The sequence below is a fragment of the Lonchura striata genome, chromosome 1 (genome assembly GCF_046129695.1).
Source record: "Lonchura striata isolate bLonStr1 chromosome 1, bLonStr1.mat, whole genome shotgun sequence".
Classification (NCBI taxonomy): Eukaryota; Metazoa; Chordata; class Aves; order Passeriformes; family Estrildidae; genus Lonchura; species Lonchura striata.
The window spans coordinates 29,676,929-29,696,429 of NC_134603.1; the positions used below are offsets into that span (position 1 = coordinate 29,676,929).

The following is a 19,501-nucleotide window of genomic DNA, read 5'->3' on the forward strand; positions in this document are numbered from 1 at the left end:
TACCTTCTCATCTCACTGTCCAGCTGGAGCTCATTTGCTTCTCCCAGGGGATCACCAGCCTTACTGTTAAGAGCTTTCAGAGATACCAGACTGCTTCCAGACAGAGCACTGGGCGAATTTTCAACCTGCAATTTGGAGGACGCTACTTGTAGATGTGTTTCATGGTGTGTGTATGGGTGGGTGGGAAAAGCAGGGCATTGGTACCATTGTTCTTCCTTGTGTGGGGCTGCTCGCAGCTGCTCAGCCCACACTGTGTACCATCACTAACTGTGATGCTCTCACTCTGTGTGTGCTTCCCTGGAACACGTAACTCACAATTATGCTTCTCAAACTTCCTTGAAGTCAGTGAAGAGCATCTTTGAGTGAAGCATCACCCGGAGCATGGCCATAAGGCTAGCTTTCTCTTTTGAGACAGTAATGAGGAGACTAAAAACTAAACTTGTTTTTTCTTTAAATGAGAATAGTGAAGTCTAGAAGTGAGTCTGGGGAGAGAAACATCCCCATGCACAGACACCAGCATGTGAGCTGAGGCGGGGCAGCCGCCGGGGCTCCCTGCTGAGGGGCAGGCAGAGGGGATGAGAACTGGTCTATCGGGACGCAAGGCCGACCCACCCTCCTGAGAGGCCCTGCCCGCGGGGAAGGCAGGAAGGCGGCCCCGGGACCCGGTGGCTTTCTGGGGTGACTTCTGGGCCTGCGGTTCCGTGGCTGCGTAGGGGCGTTGGTGAGCAGGGGATATAATGGATGTCTGTGGTAAGAGGAGCTTATTCCCGAGAGGAAATGGTGAGCAAGGGCGCAGTGCTCCGCATACAAGGACGGCCTCGCCCCGCCGCGGGACTCGCCGAGCCTCCGGCGCCCGGGCAGGGGTGGTCCCCGCCGGGCGGGCGGGCCGAGGCTGCCCGGGCGCTCTCCGCGGTGCTGGAGGCGGCGGCGCTGCCGGGGCCGCGGCAGCCCGAGGGGCGGGGGCGGGATGGGGCAAGGCAGGCACGGCGGGGCCGGGAGGGGGTCGGACGGAGGCGGGAGACGGGCCGGGCAGGGACGGACGAGGAGGGGGCAAGCAGGGATCGGTGCGGCCGAGCCCGGCCCCGGGAGCGGTGACGGTCTCGCTGCCGGCCCCGCCCGGCCCCGCCGCTCCCCGTGGTCCTGATGCCTTCCCGGCACCGGCGCTCACTTGGCTCGGCTCGGCGGGGCTCAGCTGCCCGGGGAGGGACGTGACACCGGGGCTGTGCTGACGCAGAGCATCTCTGCTCGGCTCCCCATCCCCCGCCCGGCACGCCCAGTAGGCAGCGGACCCTCCCCGGCGTCTGTCTCTTCTATTTAGTTGATATTCCTGTTCTCCGAGCTAAAGCAGCGGCACGGGCGGCCGGCAGAGTGGGAAGGAAGGCTCCCCTGACCTCGCTTCCCGGCTGCCGCCGCAGTGGCAGCGGCGCCTCCCGCTCCCTTCGCCGCCTCTGCCCGATGCCCGGGTGCCCCAGGCTGGGCCGGGACTCCCCGCGGTCCTTCGCGAGGGAGCCGGCGCGGATTGTCAGGCCGGGGGGACGTGGGACGCCGACGATGACAGTTCGGGTCTCCCCCAGGAAGCAGATCCGGGGGTGGGGAGTGCCGAGAAAGCGATGCAAGAAATTGCTTGGCAATCACTGTCATGTCAAACCTTGGCATGTACAGGAGCAGTTATCAGACACCTCATACATCATTTCTGTCCCAGTGGCTGCCACTTTTTGATGTTCTGTTTCACATAAATTTTACGGGAGCATGAATTAAAATCCAGCATGTCCTAGCAAGGCTAGGACTTTCTTTCACCGTTTGTGCCTTTTCTTGATTGACATTAAAATGCATTTGCAGGCCAGGCTACCTCCAGGTCTGTGGCTGTACAGCCTGTGTGCTCTGTGTGTGTAGCCACGTGCTACTGGGCAAAACACCCCTGAATTGCTTCTAAACAGCAATGGGACATAACTGTGGCTTTCACCCTTCTTTTTTTTTTTTTTTTTTTTTTTGACATTTATCTGGCCATGACCATATAATTGAAAACCTTTTGTTCATTTCCCCCATTTGTTCTTTTATCCATTTGTTAGGAAAGATTTTACTTTTTACCCCATTGCAGACAAAGGAGAAGGGGAGGTGGCACTGCAAAGAGAAAAGGTTTGCGCAGCACTTTGAAGACAATTGCTGCTAAGTAAATGATCTGCACTGGCACTGAAATGTGAATCATAGAGATGGGAATAGGTCATGAATATCTTTTTCTGTGGCTGTGCTATGTGGCTGACTGTGGCTTCGCCACCTTGTTTAGTTTTCTTAAATAACCAGAAAAGTCAGCTTTTTTCCTAGTGAATTTTGGGACAATTGTTTACACTTAGCTTTTGTCATTAGGAAATGTAATGGACCTCATTTAGGGGAGCAGATTTTTCCTATTTGTTCACTTCTACTCCTTCTTTAGGCCTTCAAGAGTGATTTTTCTTTGTGTCTATGAAATTTTAGAAAATTAGGGAGTAATTAGTTCATTATTAGTTCATTTACATCTCTGCTACTTTCACATCCTCAATGAAACTTATGATAAAAGATATAGTTCAGACTGTACAATGAAGTCTTCAAAACTCAAAGAATAATGGTGCCTATACAACCTTAATTACTCTTCCAATGCATGTATATAATGATAGAGTTTTAGATTATACACTCACATGCTATGTTTTTCTCTCTGCATAAATAACAAGATGCATGGTAATCCCTTTTTGAGCACTATTTGTTATTTTATTTTAATTTTGTTCTCATAAAAAATAACCTTGACACAGTCCTCTGTGCCCTTGAAAGCATGGGTACAATAAAGATTTTCTTGAAGGAATGTTTGACAAAAATAATTTCCTACCATGGGTGAAAAAATAATTTGTTTTGCCTTACTCTTCACAGCAGGTTAACCACAGATTAGAAGGTGTTAGTATAGTTTATTATTCAGTAAGTAGATAAGCAAGCATATTTTAATGTGAAATTTAAAGAAAGACTCCAAATATATGCATGTGTGGTTTTCATAATCTTTGTAACATTTGGGATTTTTTGGTAACTTTTTCTGAAGTTTTCTGTAGAACTGTATAAATATACCAAGCAGATGAAAAGATTAGCTGTGAACTGAAAACACAGGGAGAAAGAAAGAGCAGAGATAGATATGTATATATGACTGTCTTGTATCTGAAGCATGGTGACCATTTTCTTCTCAAATTGTATCTTTCTTATCCTTTTCTAACACTTGTGCTATGACAAATTACGCAGTAGAGTACTGTTACGTTCCCATTAGCATTTCTCTGCTTCCGAAATTGTGCCTTTTTTGCTGAGCATAGCCTATCTAAAAATCATCTTGTAAAGAAGCTTGGTAGTGACTTGATAAGCCAGCTGCAAACAATGTCACCATTAGTGATTTGGTTGCTGCTTGTTCCACACACGTGTTGGAGTAAGGCAGCTTTAGCGCTCGCCTGGTTTCATGCAGGCTTTTATTCTCGCATGGCTGCACGTGGTGCTCCTTTCAGCAGCATTCAGGATCACTGTGGGGAAGCTGAATAATGGTATTATGGCATTTGTGGATTTAAAAAAAAAAAATTGTAGAAATCTGTAAGCAATGGCTTAATGCTAGCATGGGTATTGTACATAATGAGATCTCCCTCAACAACTGTGTCCATGAGATGTGAGCTAGAGCTGTGCAAGGCCACAGGATGGGAGTGACTTGGTTGCAGGTAGATCTGTGCTGAAAAGATATAGACCACAGACTTGGTGGGCAAAGACTGGGCAAATTAAGGTGGAAACCAATTACATCATTCTGAATGAGGATAGCATGTGCATGAGACCCTGAGAACTCTTGTGTGGAACTAAACCAAGGAACCATCTATCCAGTAGTCTGTAAATTGCATATTGTCCCCTTCCAAGGCCTTGCCAGATAACAGAATTTTCTAGTCAGTGACATTCTCAACTTGGATGAACCCCTCACAACCAGCTCTTGGACAGGGCAGCTTGGAGGGGAATCTCTGTGCCTGTGGAACAGTTTTGGTTTTCTCATCTTGACCCACCTTTGTGTTAGCCACCACTGGGCAGCCTCCCCATATCCTTGCACATGTTCAGTGTGCTCACAGAAGTGCTTTTAGAGATGCTCAGCCTGATGTCTCCATGTGAATCCTTACATTTGCAATTCTTTGACTCTCTCCTGCCTTTGTGCTTCCACGTCCGTATTCCCTTGCTTTAAAAAAGAATTTACCCATGATTTTTCTTCTTCAGTTCACTCTTCATAGGTAAAGTCTTATTTTTGGTTTTTGTAATGGGATGAGCTTGTCTTTGAAATGGGAAAATGTATAGGAAGAGCAGACACAAGCACAGGCCAAGGAGCAGCAGCAAGCTCCCGTTAGTCTCCCAGTATATGCACTTTGAGACCTTCCTGTAATCTCTAGACATTTAGTTGCCTACCTTGTAGCGCAGCTTCTCTTTATCATCACTGGCTGCAGGCAAACTCTGGGGAAAGGCTGACAGTAGGAAAAGCACTTGAAGAATTTCCCTAGGGACCATTCTAGTCACTGACTGCTCTCAGGAATACCTGAGCTTAATGCAATTTTGCTACTCAGTAGCCTTTGACCAACCTTTTTCCTTCTGTGGTGTCCACAGTGTCTCATGGAAATCTGTTCCACAGAGCAGCTCCTTGCTGTGTGAAGAAGCATCTTCTTTTGTTTGTACTGAGCATGCTATGTTTATCTTGATGTGGGACACCAACTATACTTTCAGCCCTAGAATCACCTCTTTAAAGTAGAAGTTAACGGAGGGAGGAATATCAGATCCATCTATACTTTTAAAAATGGGAGAAATAGATGATACAGAAGGAGTTAGATTAGGCTGATGGGGAACAACACCATCTGCTGCACCTCAGTGGTTCACAGTGAAATTTCCCTAGAAAAACAGAAGATGTCGATGATCAGCAGACCTAAATCACAAGTCATTCCAAGACCAGGAGGCCTGGTTGGAAAGTGCCCTCCTAGTGCTCTATCCAAATAAGGTGTATCCTGATATGGCTCTGATTTGCTTTCCTGACTGTAATTTTCTGAACAGCAAAATGCCTCATGTTATGTGAAGTCAACAACAAAATCATGCTGTAAAGTGCCTAATTCACTTTTCTCTGTCTCACTTACTGCTTGCTGTGAGAAAATGCTGAGCTATTTTAACTTTCTGTTGCTCTTCTTTGAATTGATTAAATTTCTTGTTACCATTGGCTGGTTATCAGCTGTTTCATCATGGCTTTTTCTCATACACCTTGGAGAAGGCCAGCAGATATTTTGCTGCTCCAAGTGTATTCTAGACCATTTTTTCTCTATGTAGTCAGGCATATTCATAGATATATATGTTTTAGGGCAATAAGTGTCATATTGTTGGCTGTCAAATAATGATAAAGTTCTTGATACCAGGCACATAATCTATTCTTTCTGCAACTAAAATTTATTTTGACTTAGTGATTTAGCATACAAAACAACAGATGATGGTAAAGTAAAAATATGCTGAGGTTAGATAAAACAGACTTTGAAGGTATTAGCTGAAATCTTAGTGTGAAATTCACACTTAGAAGGAAACAGTAGCAGAAAATCACTTTGAGAATGAAGTGTAAGATAACTTTTTTAGTTCTAGTCTTTATTTTAGTATATTAAAATGTTTACAGAAAATTTCATTTAACAACTCTTTGTGCTTATGGCTTTGCCAGACTTCATTATCTTAATCTGATATTTTTAGTGTTGTTTGCCCCTTATTTTTTTAAGCAATGTCAGTGGACTGAGAGCTGGTCAGGGAAATAGGAAAATGGGATGAAAAAAATGATAATTAAGAAGAACAGAAAGACAGAGTAACAACTGGAATAATGAGAGAAAATGGGCAATGGCTGGACAAAGAAACTGCAGTGAAGGAGCCTTTTGGAGAACGGGTAATTAGGGTCACAGAAGCAGACAAGGGAGAGTCAGGTTGTGAGACAGGCCTGGCATGTGTTTGCTGAAGAGATGAAGAACAGGGATTTGCAGCATAATGTGGGGAGGTGGTTGCTTGGCAACTCTAATTTGGTCCCCTTATTATACATGGGTGATCACATACTGTTTTTATGCAGGGTTTCTGTCTCTTTGCAGGATGGACCTGCTCTGGGGATGTACTGGGGCTGTGCAGGAGAGATGAGTGATGCCCGTGTGGCTCCTGCTCCATTTATTACTTGAACCGGAAAGCCAATAATGAACGATGGGAAGGGAAAGAAAGGTCACACAACTGTAATAATGCCCTGTTACACAAAAGATACTTTTCCTATATAGTGCTAATATAGATTCTTAAACCAGTTCTGTGTGGAAACTCTAATGGTGTAATAGTTTCTAATCATCTAATTTTTAATGACCCCTTTTAGAGCCCTAAATCCAATTTCCTCAGCAATCACACCTGCAAGTGATGTTGCAATGTCTGTGTTTGAAATGTTTTTAAGTACTTTAAATTACATCTGTAATGCCTTAGAAATAAGATCTAAAATCAGTGAATACCTCTGCCTTTAATTTTTTTTGTGCCTCCTTGCCCTGTATTTTAAACAGCAGTAGTACCTTTTCTTTGTTACTGTGGATTTTTGTAAATTAATTTGAATTTTTGCAGCAAATGAAAAAAAAAATTCAGATGTTGAAATTATGAGCAACACTGAGAAGCTCTGGAAGAACTGAATATTTCTGGCATCATAAGGCAGTTGAATAATGAGCAGTGAACAAAGCACAGGCCACGCAGTGAGTTATGAGGTGAAAGCAAAGTATTGATTAACTGTTTGGTGAATAGAGCATAGTGGTCATATGCAGAAATAGCAGTTAAAGACCATGACATAAATACAGGAAGTTATTACTACCCTTGTACAGTGTAGATTTCCAGGAGGGGGATTAAAAGGTGCACTGATGACCCATGTGCTTCTTTTTGTCTGTAGGCAGGGCTGCTTGTTTGGATAGTATGGAGCTTCAGTTTTTTGATAGGTACTTTAATGGCAATACTCCTATTTTAAATATGTAGGGTTCATGAGTACACTTTGTGCTGAAGGTAGAAGGTAGTGGAGTTCTTGATCTTTTTTTTATTTTATTTTGGAGTTCCTGTTTCTCATGGAAACTTACTCTAAACTATGTCCCACAGAGTCACTGCCTCTGAGTAGTGTGGTTAGGTACACTAAGAATGAATAGTACTTAGGTAGATATTTAATTTATGTCATGGAAAATAGTGGCAATGCATTAACAGCTTGTGACTGGTCAGAGATTAACTAAACATCTTTAATTCTACTGTTTGCAAGGAAAATGGTGTTTTAGGAAGAGTTTATGCAGGTAGGGTGTTACAGGCTTAGTAACTCACGATAGACAATAAAGAACGGTTTCCTTTACTGACCTTTTGTTTTGATTATTGTTTCACACATGGTGGCTTTTGTTAGTACATGCTTGTGGGCAATGTAGGTGTGGCGCTCAATAGGAATTTAGTTTTTGAATGACATAAAATTTCTCCTATGTTTGCTAGTTTGGCTCTGAACTTACAAAAGCCAGTGTACCGCCTGAGTTCCACCTCTGTGACATGGGTGATGGTTCTGCTGTCTGGTGCATACCTTTCTATCCCCTTTTGTCTTTTCTTACTTTCATATGCATCCCTGGAAAGCCTGTCTGGTACAATTCCATGTCACAATGTGCCCTGTCAGTTTTTGTCCTGTAGCAGACATGCAGAAGGTGGTAAAAAAACCTGTGTTCCCAGAAGCTTATGCTACTCATGTTTTTTGGCTTGCATAGCTATTTATTTTTTCATGCCTGAAGTTTGAATGTAATCGCTAAGTTCAGAAGAAATGAATATTTCCCAGTAAATCTTCAGATAAAGAAATAAAAGGGAGTCTTATTAAGCCACAGAACTTGAAAAGACTGTGAGCTATTATTCATATGAGCTAATTCAATGGCCAGTTAAAACTGTAACTCACTTTTATCTTTTCTAGGGTTGAAAAATTCCTAACTTACATCTGATTTCCTGTTCACTCAAATGTTATTAGATTCAAGTAATGTAAGAACTTTAGACAAAACAAGAAAAAAAAAGGGGGAAAAAAACTGTCCATCTTTGTCAATGGCTCCATGGTATATAACCGTTGTAATAACCAAACATGGAAAAACACATTAGGTGAAAACTCCCAGTTCAGCAGCTGAATTTCTCTGCCTTCTAAGCCCGTCTTCTGATTTTATTTTCTGTTTTGGTTTTCAGTCTCTTTTCAGTTGTTTTTCTGAAAAACCAAGATGATTTGGTCCCTGAATTTTTTGCTTTAAGGTATTATCTTAGGTCTTAGCTTTGTCATTCTTATTCTCTTTCTGTCCTTGTTTTTTAGCATATTTAAAAACAATGTAGTAGAAATATATAATTCTAAAATTACATCATAAACAAACAAAACCTGCCTCTCTGTTTTTACTCATTTCTTTTAACATGTTCAAAAACTGTATTATCCTATCACAATATAGCTGCTTTTAACGAGTTCAGGCCATTTCTCCACTGGGATCTGCAGATCCCTTTCAGACTCTGCTTTCCAGGTTATTAGTCTCTGCTGTGCTAGACTGCCTGTTGCTGGATCTATACCTTTGCACTGGCAGGTACTAAAATTCAAACTGATATTATTTGAAAAATAAAAAAATAAAAAAATATTTTCCCACATATTCAGTGCTATAGTAATGATTTAATGTTAAATTTTAGAGGAAACAAACCATGTATTCATTACATCTGATTTTTAGCAGTATTGTTTCATCAAGGGTCAGATCTTGCAATTTGTGTGTCTTCTAGGTAGCTTTATATTCATATGTAGGTTAGCATAAGATAACTGAAGTTAATGAGAAACACTCTGGCTTCACTAGGACAAGCAGTCAGCTCCTCCTTAGGCCCCTCCATGAGGATGAAAGTCTTTGACTGTGGAGATGTTTGCAAAGAGCTGGGCTGTCATCCTGCTAAGCACTGTGTTTAATTTTGTGAGCAGTTTTGTTAATTAGTCCTATTGAAAGTGCAGTAAATGCTCCAATCAATAAAATGTCATCAGTTCATAAATTTTTAAGTCTGGAAAGGACTCCTTCTCTGAGTTATTCTGCAAATAATTATTTATGAAATTACAATTTTTTTTTAGTAATTTCATATCTGTTAGCATCAGTTTAATAGTCCCATTAGACTACTAAGAAATGCTGCTTCTGTCTGATTTAAAGAAGATTCTGCCTAGAAAGTACCTCTTTGGATGAAGTTGCTAAGCCTGCTATTGCTTTCTTTAGTCTCTCTGGTTAACCAGCCTTTAAACATTTAATGTAGTTGTATTTATTTAGTGCAATTCCAAAAATCAAAGAATCAAATTCTTACAAGTAAAAGTGTATTTTACAGAAATATGCTGTATGAATATAATGAATTCTTATCCCTTGTGAGCTTTGTCATGGTATTTGCTTGAATTCTAATTTCTAAGTCTAAGTAAATACCATTTAAATTTTTTTATGGGATTCCTGGGTACTGATATGGAACAGTGAAGTACTCATTCACTGTATTGCCAAAACTGTTCTGATTCCAGTCATTGGTTTTTACTTGCAGTCTTTTTGCTGGTAATAGATTTTACAAATGGAAGAAATTCAATTGTCTGAAAAGATGATAAGAATCCTGAACAGCAAAAGGAATGCAGCATCCATCACTTCTGAGAAACAATGTATCTCTCTCACTAAAAAGGAATAATTTCTAAAGTAAATAATGCACATTTAGAAAGGTTTTTTTCAATTTGGTAATGCATTTAAATTGGCATTATTAAATATCTGTTATGGCAGCAGCGATTCTAAAATGAGAATTGTCAGCTAAAGTTTGCAAAATTCAGTAGGTTTGCACTAACACAGTACAGCCCATGCCCTCTTTTTCTTACCTCAGTAATCATCTATTTCACCATTGTAGCACTAGGAAAAAAGCTTTTCTTATAGATATAGGGATTTTACAGTCTAAGAAGTTGCTTTGAATAGCCCATGGAGAAGAAAGAACTGTTTAATAAAATTATTTTTTCATAGAATCAGAGAATGGTTTGAGTTGCAATGGACCTGAAAGATGATCTAGTTCCAACCTCCCTCTTCTGGATGGGGACACCTTCCACTAGACCAGGTTGCTCAGAGCTCCATCCAGCCTGGCCTTTGATACCTCCAGGGGTGGGACATCCATTACTTCTCTCAGCACCCTCAGCACCCTCGCAGTCAAATACTTAATCTAAGTCTACCTTCCTTCAGTTTTAAGCCATTCCACCTTGTCCTATCATGTCATGCCTGTTTAAAAAGTCCCTCTCCTCTTCTTTTGTAGGTACTGGAAGGTTGCTGTAATGCTTCCCTGGAGCCTTCTTCAGTTTGAACAATCCCAGTAATGTGACATAATTCGTTAAAAATTTTGGTAGTGGTGAAGAACAGAATTGCTATGAAGTATTACAGCAAACATTTTTTTTCCACTGGTGCCAGGGTTAACAAGATTTTGTTCCAGTTTTATAGTTACAGAAACTGAGATCAGGTAGTAATCTGACTTTTGAAAGGCCACAGTTTGACAGCCAACAAGTTTCACTAAGAAATTTCCTATCTTTATCCAGGAATTTGGATGCTCAACTAAACCTCATATAGTAACTGTTAGTCTTCTAATATGACTTTATTTCATCCAAACAAATTCAGTTTGTATGCTGCAGTCAATGGCAGGATATTCATTAAAAAACAGATTCCTGATAGGAGTGTGGAAATGTCTTACTTCTCTGCAGAGAAATGGAATATTATATCCAGTTCATATTCATATTTTTAAAATGGTTCAAAGGTTTAAAAGAGTAAGGGAAAGAACTACTGAAATGATTCATGAGCTGTAAGAAATACGTCATCCCATGAGAAATAAAGGAATTGGTATATCAGTGAATTAAAAACAAGACTCAGAGGTGACCTCATTAAAATGTGTGAGCATATTCACTGTAAGAAAATTCCAAATACTATAGAAGCAGTGGCTGGAAGCTGTCACCAGCCAAATTAAAATTAGAAATTCTGTGCCCGTTTTTAACAGAAAGAGTGATTAATCATTGAAATACATGATGAAGGGAAGGGATGGGTTCCCCATCTCTCATTTTCAAATTAAGACAAGATGTCATGATGGAAGATGTATTTAAGTCAAACACAGAGTTACTGAGCTCAGTACTGTGAAAAGTAGTCCAGATTAGGTGATCACAAGTGGCAACTCGGGATTTAAGTTCTGTGACTCCATGAGATCAGGTCTCTAGCAAGAGCTGGGTGAGCAGCTGGTGGTTCTTGCATGTATCAGAAACTGTATCAATTGTAAAATGCAGCTGCCCAGCCCTATGCAGTTATTACTCAGCTGTGTGGAATATGATGAAGATTAATTTCTTTATGATAATCCTGGCAAAATCAACTAGAGCAGTTCGATGACTAGAGAAGTTACTGAAGACTGCTGATTTTAATGTATCTTGGATCAGGTAACACCATTTTTTTTTAATATTTACACAGCATAAAGTCTTCCATACCAGTTCAAATCAAATGTCCATGTAGCCCTCATATTTTCTGATATCATCCAGGATGTTGACAGTGTAAGCCAAGGGCATGGACAGAGGGATAATAATAATTCAAGTGTACCACAATTCAACCCAGGAGATCTGTGGTCCAACCAGCTCCCACAGTGAGGCCAAATTCTGAAGAAAGGATAGTCCATGCTGCTTAGGGTTTCCCAGCTTCCAGTGATCACTAGTCAAAAGATTTCTCTGGCAGCACCTGGAATGCTGTGTGTAATGTTCTGTTCTCCAAATTCATCCAGTGCCATTTTTGTGTTGGCTGTCCTTAGGTTCAATGATAATGAATTCCACAGTGGTAATTGTACATTGTGCAGCAATGTGCTGCTTCACTTTACCTTGAACCTGCACTTTACCCACAGTTCATCCTGTGAGAAACAATGCATAATTATTTTCCTTTTACAACAGCCCACATTTTACTAAAGATTTAGCACAGTCCCCTTCTTTTACCCTGCAAGTGCATCTTTGAGCTCTTTCCACTTTAATACATGAGATTAAAATGTGATGTTGATGACATTAGAAATAATGGTGAAAACACACACTCTTTCTAATGGTCCAAGCTATAATGAGTTTTGGCTTCACTCAATAAAAATTTTTTACAAAGCAGTGTCAATTCAAGACTGAGTAAGATGTGGAAAATCAATTTTCCATGGCTGCTTTGGCCTTGTGCAAAACCTTGGTAGTTTTTCTACCAACCAAGCCTTTTGTTTTATTATTTGTTCTGCTTGTAAATTGTGAGGGTTGAGTTGCTAATTTATAAAAGCCAAACAAATCTTGTGTGACACTTTAACCACCTAATTAATATTTTCAGTCAGAAGTTTTATTGTATTTTTTTTACATTTATGGGATTTTGCACATTAACACCTGAGTAGGAACATATAATAAAAAGTATCATGAATTTATCAAATGTCAAAACCCATGACACAGCTTAAATTTGTAATTTTTACAATGAAGTGATATTTGAATAATAGTCACATTGTAAAACTGACGCCCTGTGGAGGCTAATGGAAAATTATATTTCAGCATAGTTCCTGAGGACTGTTCCTAATACATTAATTATGAAAATTACCACTAGCTTTGTTGGGATGAGATGGGTCCAATTTCTCGGAATAGCGGTCTGATTCTGCTATGCACACTCGCATGTGCCAGAAATCCTCTGCACATTCGTGTGCCAACATTCAAGCCAAAGTCTTGCACACCATGAATAAGCTTGGGCTCAGTCCTGCCGGCTGCAGACGTTGGTGGGAAGAGCCAAGGCCTGGGCAGGGGATGTGGATGATCTGCTTAGCTGGAGGAAAGCAGATTTCTGGGCTCTCCTGAGGAACTGGAAACAGAGCTGGCCCCAGCAGGGGTTCAGGCAGAGGAGCAGGTTACACCACAGTTCTTTCACTGCAGTTGATGAGCAGAGTTGCCAGCCCTCAGGAGTTGATCTGATCCCCAGCAGGAGGTAGAGGTAACAACCACCTTGTCCTTGCAGAGCCGATCTCTGAAGAGGTTTGTGTCAGAAGGATTTTGGAAGCAGCATTCCAAAGAGCTATCTGCTGAACTTCCCAAGATGGATGCTAAGCTTATCTTCTATGGGTCTCCTGTGTTTGTTTCCCTCATCTTATTGAAGTGGAAACAATTAATTGTCATGCTTAGCAGCTCCACTGTTTTCTCAGTAGTTTTTAAAAAGCAGTTTGTGTCTCACTATATATCATAAAACCATTTATGACAGCTCTGAGCAGCTGCAGTTAGCAGACATATTTCCATGGGTTTAGCCTGGTTTTGTACAAAAGATTACACTTTATGGCGCTGTTTTACTTTTATGTTAGAGCATTGTTATATCTCTGTTTTAAACTGCTTGCAGTGGTTTCTGAGAGCTTCACTCAGGCTTAGGAAAGTCTGGGGTTCATGCCTGAAGGTCTTTGCTTCAAAGCAAACCCTAATGTATTCAGTGCAAACCCCCCTGGATATCACTTTGAAATTTGGAGTTAATTTGAAACCTTCTGCAAATACTTCATAAATTCTATAATGTGAAAGCACTGGGAATGACTTACAATGAAGTAATAGCAGTTGGAACCATCTAGGATCCTCCTAGTCTTAGGTGGGAGGTTATTACACCTTTCAGGAGTGTTGGGAGCAATCCATATTTTTCAAAATGAGGCTTTCAGGTGCCAGTCCCACTCCCACTACCACAATGGTGCATTGATTCACTCTGTAGCATGTCTTTGAGCAGCATTTGTGTGTGACTGAGAGAGAAAAAGAAAAATGAGTACTGTTTAAGGGTGAATATGTCTGGTTTTGCACTAATGTAGTCCTAGACTTGTTGTGCATCACTCTTTTTGCAAGATAGAACCAGATTACTTCTTTATGTATGCATATAACCATAGCAGTGAAGAAAACTACAAATACTCTGTTAAATTAGTGTCTGAATGGTTTTGAATTTAGGATGGAAGACCATGATATGTATTTGTACCACCATTGCAGGTTTCTCCCTGAGCTTGTCAGGGTGTTCATCCCATTCACATAGCAGGGGCTGTTGCAGCTCTGTTGGAGACCACAGAGGTGACTGTGGGCTGGTTACCACGGCGTGCCCTGCTTCAGCTGCTGGACTCACAAGCACAGTCAAGAGAGCTGTCATGTAAATGTCCTTGAGGAAACACAGAGTGGTGAAAACATCAACAGCTGTAAGGACAGGACCCATTCATTAAAAAAATAAGGCCAGCTAATCATTTGAGCTCCCTGAGGAGGAAAAAAAAGTGACTTTGGGGTAGTTTTATGTGAAGAACAGAAGTTTGATAAAGGGACCATCATTTTAGCAGATACAGGTGTAAAAATATACTGGAAGCTGAAAGATTCCTGTATTTCAGCCTATAAAAGGATTTACTTTTAGTAATCCATGGAGGTTACTAATCAGCTCAATTTTTTCTTAAAGTCTGTAATGGTTTTACTGTCAGTGGCATTTTTACAAATCAGTGTAAATTAATTTAGGGAGCATCTATACTTAAAGAGTTCCAGAAACAGTTATAGTCATAGAAAACGTTTGTGTTACTTAATCCCAGCACTATTGGCTTGCTTGGCAGTTGCCAAATCACTCACAGGTTTTGGACAACAAGAGGCACAATGGCATTTTGTGCATTGACTTGTGTAGTGTTGCCTTGAGCACTATAGTGATTTGAGCATGGGTAGTTTGCTTAGTTAAAACCAGTCACAGAGAGAAGGTCTTTTCTATGTATCCACAATAGTATTGGTTGTTGTGTAGCACTTTCTCATGCTAGGGCTGTCTCTGCCCTATCATCTGTTTTGTTCTCCACCAGTGGCATCTGGCTCTGAGGTCCCCACAGTCCCTGCTTGCTGGCAGGGGAGGAGGAGGGAAAGGTGATCGCAGTGCGTGCGTGTTGAGGGAGCCCCTTCTCTCTGTGCTGCTGTAAATGTGGGATAAGGAGACACGCCACGCTGCAGTCCTCATCCCCTCTGCTGCAGGGCTCTACCCAGAGCAGCTGGGACTGGGATTTGGAAAGACCAATGCTGGGATAGAAGTCAGGAGGTGAAGATCCGAGCTCCTCTTTCCTACTGTTTTCTGTCTTGACCAGTCTGTGCTTATGAGGGTTCTATTGGAGGTATTATTGTTTAAATTTAACAGAAACCCTTCTGTTGTTTTGTGCTGCATAACCCATAGCAGAATTTGCCTTTTAAGACACTAGGATATATATAAAAGTAACTATAACTTTAATAATTTCTTATACATTACCTGAATCTACTTCAGTTTGGTGAGTCCTGATGAAGTATGGTGTGTGTGTCCTATGTGTACTAATGTATACTATGTAGAGACAGAGCTGCATCAAAGTCCTCCTCTTGGAAGAATCTAAAGAAAATATTTTGTGGGTTGGTTTGTTTTCTTTTTTTTTTTAATTTATTAAATTTAAAAAGGAGAATAGAAAGCTATGATATCTCATCTCTGTTCCTACTTTTCTATTTGAGAGAGTATTAATTCAGAAATCCTGAGTCCTTGAATTTTTTGCCCCCCTTTTTTTTTTTGTAAGGCATAGGGTATTAAAAATTTATTTTTGTGTATCGGGTTACACTGAAGGTTCTAATAATGAGCTGGGCATTTGTTTGTTTAAATATCTTTATTTGGCATACTGAAAAGACCATAGTTAGCAATTTTTGCTTTCAATACAGAAATGTTAAATCTTCCTGATAGATACAAAAAAAAAAAATATTTCTGCACAATGAGGATGTGAAACACTGGAATACTTGTCCAGCAAGGTTGGTGAGTTGCCATGCTTGTACACACTTGAAACTTTCTTGGACACAGCCTTGAGCAATTTCATTAAACTGGAAGCTGGCCCTGCTCTTGGAGGTCCACCTTGATGGTCTAAATTCCTTCCAATCTAAATTATTGTATGACTCTACAAAACTTAGAGGACAGAGATAGCTCTTGTTTTGGAGAATTATGACTATTATTTCTTGCTAATAACTCTGCTTTGTAATTTTTTTTTCTCCAATATCTGCATCATGGAGTGCATAAATAAAGGAGAAGCCCTGTAAATATGTTGTTTTTCGCACACAGTTTTATGAGAAATAACCATAGTACCCACAATAACAAGAACTGTTCTCTGGTGACCACAGCCCTGGCCCAGCATCCTAAATCTGCGTGTTCATACTGGAAAGTCTGTGAGAAGGGAGCATGCCTTTTTTTACCTGGCTGATCCCTGTCCCTACTCATTGGATAGGGATTACTACCAAAGCATTTCCTGCTTGCTTTTTCTCAGATATGTCCTTCAATTCTACTTACAAGTAAAAATTCCAGCTACAAATGCTATGTCACATACCAAATGTAGGCACGGAGATTTTTTTTCCATGTACAGGAGAAGACATAAGGTTTCAATGCCCATTTGTTCGACCTTCAGCTAAAAAGATAACACAATAATAGTGATTGAATGTTCAGCCTGTTTAAATTAGTGACAGCAATGAGAGATGTGCATTAGTCCACAATTGGCTTGACAGTACACAGCAGAATATTCTCCCCTTAGAAGTTCTCTTTCATCCGACATGATTGCTTTCCCTTTCTATTCTGCAAGGCCTCCGCTCCTGACCTGCTGGGTTTAGAATTAGTCCCATTAGTCTATTTTTTTTTCTTTTCAGCAATGACAACCTCTTTAAAACAGGCCCCTTTTATAGGGATTTTAAAGGTTTTCTGTGGCTTTCACTGGAGCCTGACAATTACCTGACAATTACTAAACCATCAGTAAATTAGCCCTGTTCTTCCTAAAGTCATTGTGGCATTTTCAGGATATTGCCTTCCATCCAAGGTCTTTCAGGAATGACTTCTGTCTCTCCTTTCCTCCCCAGACCCCCTGCCCAAACCCCTTCAGGCATACCAAGCATTCCTCTCCACTGTCAACATATTAATATTTTCAGTGTAAATACTTCCCAGGCCCTCATATACTCAGAGGATGTCTCCTCTCACCTCTGAGACCGTTGTGGTGAGGGATCTTTAGCTGTAAGTCACAAACTGCAAGGTAGATATAAGTTGTTACATGGGATTTTATAGAAATAAGCCCAAAAATACCAAATAAAATGCAATTGGTAAGGCAGGGATTGAGTAAAAGCTGAGTTCTCATCATGTGAGCTAGATGTTTTTAGCTTGGTTTCTGCTGTACTTTCCCATTTATTAAATCTTTTATTTATTCTGCTTGGGTTCTTAGTATTTTTCATTATTGTACATGTATTTTTGGAACATTTCCCCTGTGTAATCTATGCAAATTGCTTTCAGGATTGCTTTCAAGCTTCTTATGGAACATTTCCAAGTGCTAATCAATACTTCTGATTTTCTGTTTTCTTTTTTCTCCCCATTTGATGTCAATAACATTATAATTTCATATGGCTTAACTCTTTACAGGTTCAGCTTCTATCTGTGTTCAGACTTTCTTTTATTGTTGCTACTGGATCTTGATTTTCATAGTTCTATAGAACAACCCAGGTTCTTCTGCCTTCTTAATTTCTCTTTGCAGGGGAAGGCTCTTCTTGTGCTTCCAGGGGGTTGTTGAATCATTTTGCAGAGTGGGAACATGTGGTGCTGCCAGATAGTAGGAGGTCAGGAAGCTTCTTGCTGACATAAAATTGATTTCCCTCCCTGATTCATATCCATGCATTTTAGTAAAAAATGTCTCTGTGCAAGGACTTTGGGAGTAGTCTTCATGTTTACTTGTGTAGAGCAATGAGTGCAGTTAATCTTTCGTAGCTAGGCAGGAAAACAAGGAAAAATGCTCAGTTCTTCCAAAACAACACAGAAAATTTCTGATTCTATAGGTCATCCTTGATTTTTCATGGGATATTTGACAAGAAGGGAGGTGATAGCTCTTGGTCCTTTCTTGGACATTGGAAGAAATGTATATGGTGAGTGGCAGGAAGGTGCAGCTTACAATTGAAGCTTTACTAATGAATGTGTTGGAATCTTGATCCATTCATTCTCTTTTTTCTATCTTGCATTAATTTTTGATGATAAGATGAGATAAACAAAACTTCAGAGAAATGTTGTGAATATTTGATTGAACACTGACTATTTACCATGTGGACTGATATGTAGGCAGGCACTTTTTTCACATTAACAGTAGAAGTAGAAGTAAACAAACAACCCAGAGGAGAAATCTGTAGTAATTTTCATGTATCATGCATATTCCTAGTAAATAGGAACAATGGATTACCAGAAAATCTTGAATGCATTTCTCCAGAACTGTTAATAACAAAGCAAAGACTTTATCCAGAGTGAAAATTTTTAATTTTAGAATCAGTAACTCTTGTTATTGCTGGTGGGCTGAGAGATGTTATTCAGTTTATTTATTCACTATCACTGATGGAGAAAGAAAAAACAGATACAAAAATAATCTTCTTTATCATATCCAATATGAATTTTCCCAGTGAATCTGTCAGATAGAATTGATATCTGTAGAGAATTCTGTCAGCATTTCCAGAGAACCAATCCCCTATTCAAGAGGAGAGAGGGGAAAGACACAGCTGCTTTAATTTTACAACCAAAAAATATAAAATTATTGTATAAATTAAAACAAAAATATGTTTATTTTTCTGCCAGTTACAATGACATTTTTATGGTTTAAATGTTTCCACTGAGGATGGTGACCCTTTGCTAAAATATAGTATGATAGGCTATTATCTTTTTTTGTTCTGTAGGGCATATTTATACCTTTTCTGCAGACTGCCTTCTGATTCGGAATAATTTGTACTGAATCATCATTTGAACTCCAATTTCATGCCAGTGCAAGGTACAAGGTGCATCTTGTAAGCATTGGTGCATCTCTGGAACACTGCCACAGCAGAACCACATGTTTTTTAATTTTGGCATGTGCTTGAAAAGCATTCTCATTTGGAGGGACAAAATGTTTCATTATTTAGATCACAGGCATCAGATCAGTGAATGCTCCAGAATTACTCTGCCTAATCAACTAATTATGTTGCCAGCTGTAGCCTAAACTAGCACCCTTCATGACTGACATTAGAAAGCAAAAGGACGTTGTGTTAGGAATTCCTTCAAAAATTATGTTTCAGAAAGGAGAACAATCATCAATTTTGTCATTAGATATATAACAGTATGTTTTCAATTGAAGTTTGATGGATATATTTGGATAGCTCCATTTGGTGTCTCCTGAAGTTCTACAGAATCCTATGATAAGTCTTCTCTGTAATTAAAAAATACGTATTATTTTAATGGTGTTTTAAGTCTCAACTCTAAGGAAAAAGAATTAAGTAAATCTCATTAGAAGTAATTCATTTTCCTCTGCATTCTATGTAAAATAATATTTTTACACCCTTTCTGCTGATTTTTAATACGACAACTGTTTGGAAATAGGATCCAATTCCTAAATAATTTTATATTGCTCATCCCATCTGTGCTATGCTGTCCTCAGTACTTCAAGACAGAAAACATACTTC

At 40.0% G+C, this 19,501-nt stretch overlaps 1 long non-coding RNA gene across 1 annotated transcript in view; it reads left to right on the forward strand.

Annotated features, from left to right (window-relative positions):
- The first annotated feature begins 714 nt into the window (after positions 1-714).
- LOC110481780 (uncharacterized) overlaps positions 715-19,501 on the forward strand; it is a 106,620-nt gene continuing 87,833 nt past the window's right edge. Inside the window, exon 1 of the long non-coding RNA XR_013339939.1 lies at positions 715-780. This is a non-coding gene — a long non-coding RNA (uncharacterized LOC110481780). The remainder of the gene's footprint in view (positions 781-19,501) is intronic.